This window comes from Polypterus senegalus, chromosome 13 (assembly GCF_016835505.1).
Source record: "Polypterus senegalus isolate Bchr_013 chromosome 13, ASM1683550v1, whole genome shotgun sequence".
Taxonomy (NCBI): domain Eukaryota; kingdom Metazoa; phylum Chordata; class Cladistia; order Polypteriformes; family Polypteridae; genus Polypterus; species Polypterus senegalus.
The window spans coordinates 99,693,851-99,707,629 of NC_053166.1; the positions used below are offsets into that span (position 1 = coordinate 99,693,851).

The following is a 13,779-nucleotide window of genomic DNA, read 5'->3' on the forward strand; positions in this document are numbered from 1 at the left end:
TGCTGCAAGTTATTGCGAAGCTAGCTCACACGATGCTGAAGAGAAAAGTTGATTCTGAAAATAGAGCCTTTAAAACCGATGGGAGGCTGAGTATATGTTTACTGAACCCGTGTGTCTCATTTGTGGAGCTAATGTGGCTGTAATTACAGAATTTAATCTAAGACGGCACTATGACACAAAACATCAGGGTAACCTGAAAGACCTGAATGCAATGCAGAAGATACAGAAAGCAGAAGAATTAAATAAGAATCTGACACTTCAGCGGACGTTTTACCCGTGCACAATCACAAAGTGATTTCAAGTGAAGCTGCTTTTATGGGAGACACAAATGCACCAGTGCAACTTGCCCCACTTTCCCTGTTGCCAAGTAATGTTAAACCAAGTCGTCACTACGGTGTTCCCAAATACGCACTTTGCTGATAAACTGAGCGCACTGAGTTTGCACGGCACCTTGGTGACTTTGAAGAACAAAAAAAGTCCGTCTACATACGGCTCGAACCTTGTGCATGTTTGGTAGCACATATCTGTGTGAGAAGCTCTTCTCAGTGATAAAGACAAAAAACAGCACACAGGAGTCGCCTCACTGATGAGCATCTGCAATCCATCCTGAGAATCTCCACAACACAGAACCTCACACCAAACAGAAACGAACTTGTTGCCAAAAAAGGATGCCAGGCGTCCAGCTCTAAAATGACATATGAGCAAAGACAAGTGAATGATTTGATTTGTTATTGCTGAAAGGAACACATTTTATTTATATTTCCAGGTTTTGTTATGCAGCATGTTCATATTTGAATTTGTATAATTTTGACAGGATATATTTTTATGGAGAGCAAAATCTTTTGGGATATTTAAAATCTAAGTTTATTTTTATCTAAAATTACATAAGAGTAAAGAAATTTGAATGTTTGTTCTTTTAACGTTTACTGTATTTCTAACTTGTATAATTTAGACAGGATATATTTTTATGGAGAGCAAAATATTATAAGTTGTTTAAGGTTTGAGTTGATTTATTCACGAATAATATTCCTGTCTGTTTTACCATTCCTACCAAAGATATTTCTGTCGACTAAATAAAAATTCCTTCTATTTAAAATTTAAATAGAACTTGAACAAATCGATAGTTCATAATATCCACGCAGACTTGCACGTAAGAGCGGGAGTTATCCGTTTTAACAAGCAGCGTATTGCACTGATCGAAATAGCTGTGTGTGTATATATGTAGATATGTATGTATGTGTATATATGTGTTTATATATGTGTGTGTATGTATATGTATATATGTAGATATATATGTATGTATATGTGTGTGTGTGTATATATGTGTATATGTATAGATATGTAAATATATGTTTATGTGTGTGTGTGTGTGTATATATATATATATATATATATATATATATATATATATATATATATATGACAGCAACACTCATCACTCACAACAGTGACAAAACAATTACACTGACAATCATCATTGTATATATATATATACACACCCGCGCTTCGCAACGGAGAAATAGTGTGTTAAAGAAGTTATGAAAAAGAAAAGGGAACATTTTAAAAATAACTTAACATGATTGTCAATATACAGTAATTGTTTTGTGAGTGTTATGAGTGTTGCTGTTATCAAGGATTTGATTATCATTATTTCTTTCAATCAGGTTCGTATTTGTAGGCTGTGTTGTGTTTAAGTTACATTCCGTATTTGTCAATCGTTGTAAAGATAACTGGTTTCATTCATCGATTCATTTCTTACTGCATCAATAAACAGCTCGTCTTCCTCTTTATCTGAGATGTGACACACTGCATGCATGGGTTTTTTTTGTTTTTTACACTGTCTTCCTTTAGCGGGATATTGACTTTTTCCACCGTGTGCTTTGTTTCCACAGTAGTTGCACTTATGAATATGCTTGTAAGTGTCACACGCTTCATATTTTTTTGCTGCCTTCTCAATTGTGTAATTTGTTTTTTGTTCAGCACTCTTTGAAACTGTTGCTTTTTGTCTGTGCACTGCGTCAGTTCACGTGAGCTGCTTGGTGTACATGCATCGAAGGTTCCCAGCTGTGCTGGTGCCATCTCGTGCGATGTCCACGTCTGTATGTAATGTTAGCTAAGACCTGGCACTTAAAACTTTCTCTCGCAGTTTCGCTGAGTTTGTGCCAAACACCACCCTGATCATCTCATCTTCGTCTGCATAAGCACAGTCTTTTACCCATGAATATTTAGCGGCAGTGTTTCTATTGGATTGACATTTATATGGGCAGGCACTAAATTACTCCGCCTCCCACGGCCATCGAGCAGAAGTCTATTATAGTATATGGACGAAAAAATAGGTTCCAGTTATGACCATTACACGTAGAATTTCCTTTTTTACGTAGAAAAACCTGCCCAACTTTTGTAAGTAAGCTGTAAGGAATGAGCCTGCCAAATTTCAGCCTTCTACCTACATGGGAAGTTGGAGAATTAGTGAGGAGTGAGTGAGTGAGTGTAATGGAAGGATTTTTCTAAAGAGAGGGGGGGGTTCAAGAGAGCAGATGGGCGTTAGTCGCTCAGCGCAAAAACCAGCTTCAAGAAGGAAAAGTACTGGGAATATGGCCAGAGGGTTATGCTGACTTGTTTTTCACTTGTTTTTCACTTCAAGGGGCTTCACCACGCAATTCTTATTTTTGTGTGCCTCCTGGTACCAGGTGTCGTCATCATCAGGACCAAGTGCAAAACAACACCGCGTCCCGTGGAAAGGTGTGTGTGCTGAAACTAATCACTTCTGTATACACTGCTTACACGTAAGCCGCTTTGGGCAAGGGACGCTCAATTAGTATATAAGGGAAGGTTTCGCCCTCAGTTTCTTTGGAGGCTCAACCGTGGGGACAGCGAGCACCGCCCGGTAAATGAAAGGCAAAATGGGTTGGTCCTTTGACAAGACTGACAAGCGGGCCCCCTCAGTCTACTGTTCTGGGATGATGGCTCTATGTCTTTTTATATGTCTGTAAGTATTGTTTTGTTTTGTTTGTCTGCATTATATGTGTTTGATTATTATAGTTGATTAAGTAAATAAAATAGAAGTATTGGACCTCTTCTCTCTGATTCTTTGCCTACTTATGTTCTAATCCCTGGAACCATTTTCCCACAACAAAACATTTTGGCGTCACTTGCAGGATTTTGGGGAATCTGGTAAAATATTGAACTATTGAGTGAGGCAAAAAGAAATCAGAGATGTCTAAGAAAAAGGATAAAAACCCTGGCACCGCTCCTTTACCTCTTCCCGGCTGGGAGGAAACAGTATGGGAATACTGTGCTAGAGAATTGAGACATGGGGGGGATTAGCACAATATTGGCAAAGTTTAGGCCCCCCAACACCAGTGAATGTACGAGCTGCGCTTAAGAAATGTCAAGTGTCTGCAAAAGAACCCATAACAGGCTTGCAGACGCGGGGGTGGGTTTTACTAACGGCAGTTAGATGTCTGGACAGCTTGGTAGACGAAAAAGGGAGATTAAGAAAATGCAAATGGACTTGACGGATGCGTTAGGGCGAGCCTCGATGGCCGAATCCAAGGTAGCTGTATTATTGCCGCGGGTACAGCAGGCCGAAGGGATGACGGATGAGGCAGCCTTATGCATAGCCAAGATAAATATCTGGCTAAAAATTTGCGAGCAGCTAGCAGTACACGTAGCAATGTATAAAGAGAATGCCATATAGATTAAGCAACGATCGCTCAGTGTTAAAGTGTGTGGTGGCGCAGTAGTTAGCACTTATGCCATGATTCGAGTTTATTTGTGATTTATGTTGAAGCTTACATGTTGTTTGTTTTGAGTTAATATTCTCAATGACAGTTTAGTCTTTTTGAGAGTGCCGTCTTGCTGTAGTATCGAACCGCGTGATTTCTTGATAGTTGGATTTGCCCTAATTGGCGCAGGAATGGATCGCTACGGAAGCAATTCCTCGTTGTCGCCGAGTCATTTCGCCAATGGAGTCTCCTTGATCTAGAAACCAGCGCCGTTTCGAGCTGAGTAGAATCGTGTTAGAGTTAACATCCGTTAACGTCATGAGAGCTGTTTTATATTATAGTCTGATAAGTAAAGCAGCCTTCAGAAAAATGTAGGAGGATAGCACCAAAAAGAATAACAAGCGTTGAGAAGAATATAATGCGCGAAAAAGAAAAAGTGCACTGTATTTAACATCAAAGGTACCTGGCGCTCGCTAATGTCTGTGTATATGAATATGTCTGTGCTGAACTTATTCAATGTGTGTGCCTGTATACTATGTGTATGCCTGAGCATTAATTGTTCTCTGTGTGTGTGTAAATATGTTTGTGCTAAAAATGTGTGAGCGTGTCTGTTATTTGTTCTGTGGGTGCATACGTGTGTTTGGGAGTAAGAAAGCAAAAACATGGAGACTTCTGGGTAATGTAGTTCAACTATGATTTTCTGAAGCTGCCGTGTGCATATAAACTTCCAGAGCTCTGAGTAAATATGGGTTAAAATAAATGTGAGTATGAGTAACATTTAAATAATAAGTGATAATAAGTGACAAAACTGAGGTAAAGTTAAATGTATTAAAACAATGGTTTGGGTGATTTTGTGTATGTTATATAGTGTATTAGAGGGATCCCTATGTGTATATGTTAAATAGGTTTCAGTGTGCTTAAAAGAATGTGTAAAAATATGTGTGTTGTTTGCAAGAATTAAATAATTGATATTATTGTGAATGTAAATGTTGAAATTAAAAGAGCTCTTAATTCTAAATTAAAAAAAAAAGATTTGAACAGGTGGTGTAAAAGGGTCTCCAGATTAAGCATATTATATGAGCACCCCTTTTATTTGAGTACTGGCCAGACTCTGATAAAAGGGAGGATTTTAATTAAAATGAGTAAATTCCGATTGAAGGAGACATTCTTTTAGCAAAATGAAGCAGGTTATTGGTAATACTCCTTTCAAAGCCTATGTTGATTAGTGCTGCTTAGAAAACAAAATTTACTGTATATTGGAGAGGCAGAGCACAAGGAAAGCTGCTATAATGTGAGGGTTACTTGTATGTGGTAATGAAGGTAAGTGTAAGTGACAATATGGTGTGCATTTGTTTGGTGATGGTCAAATGACAATGGTATGAAGAATGGCATGTGGCAGTATAAAAACAGCCAATGCCAAACTGTAAGTGAAAGAAAGGGAATAAGGAGGGTTAACTAAGAGGAAAACAGACTGTACTCTTTGGAGTCAACATTCTGAAAGACGTGTAATAAAACATCTGGAAGATAACAATGAAAGAATGTGCAAGATCAACTGTCTTTGACAGAAGGTTATGGGGAAAAGAAAATCAGTGTATATAATTGAAGTAGATTTGAAGTATTTTCTTAGTTTACCTGATAAACAAGTGGGTTCTTCATTCTAAATATGGGTAGAAATGTGCAAATTTCTTAGAGGGCTTTATAGTAAATAAAGACACATTTTGCATTATAGGGCATTTTGATATATTGATTTCTTTCCTCATTTCCTTTGTGTGTAATATTGACATGTTTGTGTGAAATACAGTGGAATACTGGTATCACAACAAAACTAATGGAAGGCTCACTTTTATACATGTATAGAAACTTTAAAAATGAACACCTTGTGTAAAAAGAAAAATGTTTTTAGGACTTTGCATAACTGAACAATGGTTTGTGATTAGATACATGGGGGAAGAAATGTGGAGCCTAACTTTTTTGTTATTTAATGTCACCAAGGAAAAGATTAAGAATTTACCCGTCTAGATTGTGGATTTCTTTCTTGACTCTGCTTGATATGTTATGTTTAATTTTGTTTAAATTTTACATTTTGAAACCAGTTTAAATCTTGGAACAAATGCAGATAATTTGAATATTATGTCAATATTATTGGGACCAATTTTTAATGATTTATTATTGAGTACTTTTCCTTTTGTAATACATTGATTGACTTTATTTTAATAATGACTTGGGACATTTTTTTTTTAATTGAGTGGAAATTGCAACCGCAGCCAAACTGGAAACAGCTATAAAGGAGGACTTGAACTTTGTGCTTATCAATCTAAATTTTTACTCTGACTGTTTAAAGACAAATTGACTTAGACAAGCACAGACTGGATTGAACTGACCGTTTGTTTCACTGCTAGCAATATTTTTAATAGGGTACCCCAACGAAACAGATCTGACATCTTATGACATATTGTTTTTTGGATCCATAAGTAGCTACCAATGAAGAATTAATATGCTGACTATTTAAATGAGCGTTTTAAGTCTTTACATCTGCAGGTGAAAGCTGTTTTTCCTAGTGCATCGTAGATGACAGCATTTGAAGTTGAACCAGAGATTGGGCTGTGATAAAGGTCTGCAGATAAACTAATTATCTGACTCCAAGGAGAACCCAGCCATACCAAAGAGGGAATCAAGTCATGAATCAGGCCATCGATCAGCTGACTACTGGACAACGCACTTCGATTCCAGTTCCAGGCATCATGGATACCTGCTGCCAAGAGCTCAACTATGCTGGTGATGTTTGAGCCCAAAAGATCATCGTGGATTCGAATCATAGATGACATCTGCCTACTTGGGTCCTTTTGCTTGGGATTTTGGACCCCAACACCTGCTTTGGTCCTTATTAGAGAAAAAATCTGTCACACTTTTACTCTGCAGGGCTCAATGTTCTTGCTGGAGCCTGCTTTGACTGTCCACTTGTTTGACAAATGGCAACATCTTTGGGTTAAAAGTATTTGAACCGTGAAGTATGAAAGATATAGAAGGGAAAGCTAATTATTTGTAAACAAAGCAGAATATAGGGATTCCTAAATATGTATTTAATGAATGTTTGTATTAATTCATAGTGGTTATTTTTAGATAAATGTTTTGATATGCCTTCTGATATTTTGTATGAGATAATAAGTCACCTTTAAGGACCAATGATTTGGTTATTTGTAAAGTTAATCAGAATTGAATCTAATCTAACATAAGGGATCTATTAGAGATTGTTAAGTGATTGTCATTGAAGGGACAATGCACTATTACTAGTCAGGGTCAGTCCAGTTTAGATATTCTAGGTTATTGATTGTAGTGTTATAGCAAATAATGTAGAGCTTTACATTTAGGTACATTTAATTAATTGAAAAGAATAATAGTAAGCATATGGGATGACACACATGACTAGTATTTTGGGGATAAGGGACACATACTATAGGTCAGGACATCTATAGCTTTTAGAAGAGGATAAAACAGTTTAGGCTAGCATGTTGATGGTGATACAGGTCAAATGATTAACATCATGGCTTGATGAGTATATGTTATGGAAATCAGTGAAATGAAGTAATAATTTGGCCCATAGGAAATGGAGTGTCCTATACATACAGTGGTGAGTGCGAGGTCCGTGAATTAAAAGCCCAAATGAAGTTTGAAGATCTCTGAAGATATGAATAAGCTTGGGTATAACCCTTGAAATTGAAATTGAAATGAATGTGACCTCAAAAATGACCCAGTGATTTGCATTTTGGAAGTAGTGCTGACATCTTCCGAAGGGAGGATTGACACCTACTGTCCACAAGATGGCTGAATTAATGTGATAAAGGTGGCTCAAGGTTGAGACCACAGCTGGGTGTATATTTGGGCAATTTTATGAATGAGTGTGTTAAGATGTGAGCATGGTGAGGTGTGTAAGGACTTTATCTCCGATTACCATTGTGCACAGCGGTGGCAACCTAAAACTGAGAACTTTTGAGTTATTTAAGATAAATATTTATGCCATCTGTATCATCACCAATAATATTAATTAGTATTAACTTTATTTGAACCTGGGTATCATGGGGGTTCATGTTAGTGAAGCAGAAATTACTCTCTTAATAGTACGTTGTTGCTTATTACTAGTTTCCTAATTAGTTATTACTAGAGTTGCTGTCAAACAGGTGTGCATCCAATTTCTTGAACCATGGACACCTTCAGTTAAAGATTCTTATTCTTTTCTTGACAATGTGGATGATGAAATACCAACTCAGAAGAAACTCTTTGGGTGAAGTGCTAGTAACCGCTCCCCAGGGAGGTGACCCTCTACGGTGCGCAAAGTACCTGGGTTGAAGAAAATTGTAATTTCACTGGAAAAATATTTCTCCAAGCGAAGAAAAAGCATTTATTATGGACAATTGTTTTATTATTATTGCTTTAATGACTATATTTAACTGTTATGTATTTTGTGCTTTACGAAAAATTGCAATCAGAACAAGAAGGGCAAGAGCGCTGGGTTTGCGCTGAGCGAGGGCCGAATGTAATGGAAGGATTTTTCTAAAGAGAGGGGGGGGATCAAGAGAGCAGATGGGCGTTAGTCGCTCAGCGCAAAAACCAGCTTCAAGAAGGAAAAGTACTGGGAATATGGCCAGAGGGTTATGCTGACTTGTTTTTCCACTTCAAGGGGCTTCACCACGCAATTCTTATTTTTGTGTGCCTCCTGGTACCAGGTGTCGTCATCATCAGGACCAAGTGCAAAACAACACCGCGTCCGTGGAAAGGTGTGTGTGCTGAAACTAATCACTTCTGTATACACTGCTTACACGTAAGCCGCTTTGGGCAAGGACGCTCAATTAGTATATAAGGGAAGGTTTTGCCCTCAGTTTCTTTGGAGGCTCAACCGTGGGGACAGCGCGCACCGCCCGGTAAATGAAAGGCAAAATGGGTTGGTCCTTTGACAAGACTGACAAGCGGGTCCCCTCAGTCTACTGGTCTGGGATGATGGCTCTATGTCTTTTTATATGTCTGTAAGTATTGTTTTGTTTTGTATGTCTGCATTATATGTGTTTGATTATTATAGTTGATTAAGTAAATAAAATAGAAGTATTGGACCTCTTCTCTCTGATTCTTTGCCTACTTATGTTCTAATCCCTGGAACCATTTTCCCACAACAAAACAGTGAGTGAGGGCTTTGCCTTTTATTAGTACAGATTATACAGATAAATTTTTTACTTAATTTAAATAATGTATATTGTTAATGATTAAATATGCAAGGACTCAGTGGAGCAGCAGTAGTGATAAGCTGGTGCCCCTTTTCAGGGATTGTTCCTTCCTCACGCTGTATGCTTGCTGGGACTGGCATGATCCTGGATGGATAGAATAATTAAACATATTCTATGAAGATATTTAAATGTTCCTTAAAAGTTCTGAAGAATCTGCATTCTAAGCTTACAGATGGCTTAACATTTATTAAAGAGTTGATTTTATGGCTATTGGATATTTAGAGAAAGAAAAGGAAGGACAGGAATTGGGGGCTAGTATGTTTGAAAGAGACACAACTGCTGCAATTAATTATTTTATTGAGGGTCGTGCATCTTGCAGGAGGCAAGAACAATATCTGGAGGGGGCACCAGCTCATCGCTACTACTGTGCCTTAAATGCTTTATACATGCTTTAATTTCTATCATCATAAAACGTATATCAAGTATACATCTTAGTATTTAAATTGTTTAGAAAACTGTACCATCATGAATGTAATAATGTAGTCCGCGTCCTGTCAGCACAAGAGAAAGACCGTTTAAGAAGCATGTAGTTATTCACACACATAAGAGTACATAGAAGAACACTTAGAATATGAACCATTTAATGTGCTACTTTAGCTACAATGGGATTTGAGAAACTATTAAACAAATTTAAGATGAAGTTTATGATATTCTACTTTAATGACAAAATAAACTATGTGATTAAAGTGGAAAATTCAACCTTTTTTTCACACTGTGTCCGTTTTTTTTCTTTTCTCTGTACCCTAATATGCTTCCATATGACACTAAGACGGTGAGCTAGGACTCTCCTTTTCACTGCGACTTGATATCTCAGCACTTCTTATTTATTTCGGGCACTGTGCGACTTTCTGAACTTAACTTTCGAGTTTCTGCACCACTCTGTTACTTAATCAACTTCCTTTTGTTGTTTATATCACTGTTTAAACCAACAAATAGTATGTTTTTCCTTGCCTCTACTTGGTATTCACTGAAATTCTTCTTTTCCCCCCCATGCTTTTGCCATTGTCTTTTCACAGAACGCAAAACATAAGGAGTTATTTATATTGATTTGCATATTCAAAAAGGCGTAATTCTGGGAGGAGTCAGGGTGGAGCAACAGGCGTGTGCATGAGCGTTACTTTTCACACTCACCAGGATTTACGGAGCGGAAAAACGTGGAAGCTGGCATACGCACAGATTTATGCATCTGGATTTTTTTGTCCATGCACACATTTCCTCTCTGTCCGTACACCATGTTTTAGTGTGAATTCTACACATGACGTTATGCATGAGGCCCCTGGAGTCAAACTGAAGACAAGAATGTAAACCACACGTCATCAGCACATTAAAAAATTATTTACCATAACACCTAGAATTTATGCTGCTGTATGTGAATTAGAAGTTATTTTTAAAATCTGCCTTATTACTTTTCTTACAAAAAATTGAACAACTCTAAAAATTTCGAGAGTCCAACTCATCATAGCTAGATGGATGGTGAGAATTTTCATTGGTTTCAGCATAAGTAAAATTTGGTCTGAAAAATTAAGTGAACCTGCTCCAGAAGATTTGGTTGAACACTTACATCCGAGTGTATTCCTGTTTGATGTAAAAAAATGCTGTTCCTCACTTTTTGTTTTCTAAAATTATTTATTTATCGATTCTGCCTCTCTAAGAAGGAGACCCCCACATCTCCTATACCAAACCATGACCATTAACCATTATATCACTAGGGGAAACATACCCTAATCTTGAAGTGCCACAATATAATAAATATATCATATACATATAAAGTTAAATATCCTTTAATATACAATGGAGTTTGTTCTTAATTTCATCCACAAGTTAGTTTAACTGTCTTGTTTAAAATCATACATGGTAGGAAAGCTGAAGTGGTGATCTGTTCTATGCACATATTGCCAAAGATGTATCATTAGCACCAACTCATACATGCTGCAGGAAGGTATAAAGTGGGAGCACTAATACACGCATACTAAAGTTTCCTTCTCTTTAAACCAATCCAGGCAACTGCACTTATTTCATTGCTTCCAAGTTTTTTGTGTGCATGAAGAGATGACTACAGTAACTCTGTGCATGCTGCAAATAAAACACAACTGTCAACCAAACATGAACACTTTAGCAGAATAGCAGAAACATGCAAGTGCAAACTCTGCAGCAACCTAGTAGGTTAGCATACTTCATGTTCACCATATTGTTAAAGAAAAAAGAACTCTAAACAAATAAAAACTTTCATATTATACTAATGCACAGTTACTTAAACTTAGACCATCTTTTCACTAAGGCTATTTATTGATTGTCATAGCTGTCCACAAATCACTTTGTCTCTGAAACATCACCTGCAAAATAAATGGCAGTTGTCCCACAAACCTCTATAAGGAGCATACACATTTCAGTCTATGTGTTTAACAGGTTTTAAAAGTTGAAGTCAAATGTCATAATGCGGATCAAATTTCAGAATATCAACATCAGATTTAGGGGAGTACGGTGATGCAGTGGCAGCACGGTTGCCTTACAGTAAGGAGACCATCATCCAAGTCCCGGGTACTCCATGCATGGAGTTTGCATGTTCTCCTCATGTCTGCGTAGGTCTTCTCTGGGTGCTCTGGCTCCCTCCCACTGTCCTAAGGCATGCAGAACAGGTTAAATTAGTCCTAGTATGTATTAGGTGTGTGTCTGCGTTTGTCCTGTAATGGACTGTAGCCTTGTAACTTATGCTAGCTGTTAAAGGCTCCAACCCTTCCAGCAAACTTGGTCGAAATTAAGTAAGTCAGAAAATGACATAACAAAAGCAAAATTACAAAAACACACTTGTAGCAGGTTGAATTTCCACATTAAGAATATGGATTAAATGCTAAAACAGCCTGCCATAGAACAAAGGCATAAAATTCATGACACCTGGCGAGTAAGGTATCACTGAAGTTGCTGCACATTTGGCAGAAAAAAAAAACAGTATAAGCAGCTTTTCAACTTTTGGAACTGCGGATAAGTGCAGAGAGAACTGTAGTTTTCACACATCATTTCTGAGATGGAATCAAAAGGATAAGTGGATTTCAACATGAACCTCACCGAGTTATAATTTCCTATTCTATCATAAAATCCTCTAAGTACCAAACACAAGGATGGAATTTGAGCCTGCAATACCAAATTTCAGGTATCGCTTTCAAATAAGATAGACTCCAATATCTATTTTATCATTAAAAGTTAAGAATTGCTACTAATGCTAACATGCTACTAATGTTCAGATTGAACTGCAAATGTTACAGGATTTGAAATTAGTCTACATGTGCTGTCTTGAAATGTTCATTCACTGAAGCAAATAATAAAATGCTACTCCTAGCCAGTATGCAAAGCTTGGTCACACCATCTCAAGATGTATTGAAGTTATATTGTAATTAAAAAGTGTATCCTACCTCAGCCAAAAGCAAAAAAAAAAAAAAAAATACTGCATCAGACTTAGTAAAGTTATGCGAGAAAAGGAAACACAATAAAAGTTAACAATATAGATAAAGTAAAGACAGTTCATACTTTAAGATCTTATAATTGCATTGCCGGGGTAATAATTTCACACGTGTTACTTTAAAAAAAAAAGTAACAATTGAATATTGATTATTTCCACTGATGTGCATGTGAATGAAAGGTTCTTACTAGTTTCTTCATTTACGCGGCACTTGGAGCTACTGGTCACGGATGTCATGTCTTAGACGAGTGGATGCAGGCCAAACAAACTAGCAGAAAACTGCACGTACTTTCATCTCTACGCCTTTCCATAACAAACGACTTTTCATGCCTACAGAGAATACAAAGAAAACATTCGCACCGGACGATTTCAAACAAAGTACTACGAAGCGAAATCGCTCTTTTGCTCCGAAAATGACTGGCAGACCTTCTCACAGACAAGGGTGATGTCTGATGTTACTTATATATTTTCAGATCGCCGTGAGTTTTCCATCTAGTTCCCTTAGAATTTGTGTTGAGCTATGATTCAAAACAAAACATATGCTCTGCGTCCATGGTACAACGCTAGAATAAGACAATAGGTAGAACCGTCACACAGAATACTGCCCGCCTCTCGACCTTTCTTTCCCTCCTGTCCCTGCCGCTAACGCGGCATTGTTTTCAGCACTGAAGTGAAGCAGTTTCTCGCAAATTGCAACCAAAAAAGTTAATAACAGAGAGCTCCTACCACATACACTCTCTCTCAGGATTCCCCGCAGTGTTAAATCTTCCTTCCTGATGTTAAAGCCTTTTGGGCAAGTCGACAGTACAACAAAATCTCACACTCCTAAGTACCGTTACAGCGTCGTGGAGTAGAAAAAGTTAACACGTGCAGGAACCGGGGCTAAGCGGGGCTGTATCATCATCCATATGCGGGAGGGGGATAGAGCACAATTATTTCTAAAAGCTCCTCCTAAAGGAAAGAAAAGCTTTAAAATCACCAGATTACATAACGTATCTTGTTTATCTATCTACTAGTGTTACATAATTCGCTTAAATGTACCATTTAAAACAGGACACCAGTATAACAGTTTTCATTGGTAAATTCCTCATTCGCAGTGAATGCTGGAAGATGTAGTTTATTTCCTCGCCCATCTCTCCACATAGTAATCCATTCAGTTTTCTGTACTTGAGTATTAAAACCACAACTGTGACAGCCAGAAGCTATAATAGGGTAGGGCTGTAAACGAACCTGTCGCCAAGTCTTCGAAGTAGAAATTAATTTACATACTCAAATTGACTCATACGGGTCTGATTGACTAAGCGGTATAATGCTGTTTAGAAGG

The 13,779-nt window shown here is 37.5% G+C and overlaps 1 protein-coding gene across 2 annotated transcripts in view; it reads right to left on the reverse strand.

Annotated features, from left to right (window-relative positions):
• uba1 (ubiquitin-like modifier activating enzyme 1) overlaps window positions 1-13,313 on the reverse strand; it is a 332,406-nt gene extending 319,093 nt beyond the window's left edge. The window contains exon 1 of one of the 2 annotated variants that reach the window (XM_039774152.1): window positions 13,189-13,313. The gene's annotated coding sequence lies outside the window, so the exon portion shown is untranslated. Of the gene's footprint in view, window positions 1-13,181 lie in introns of both variants that reach the window. The other variant, XM_039774151.1, reaches the window with a different exon arrangement.
• Between the last annotated feature and the right edge of the window lie 466 nt (window positions 13,314-13,779).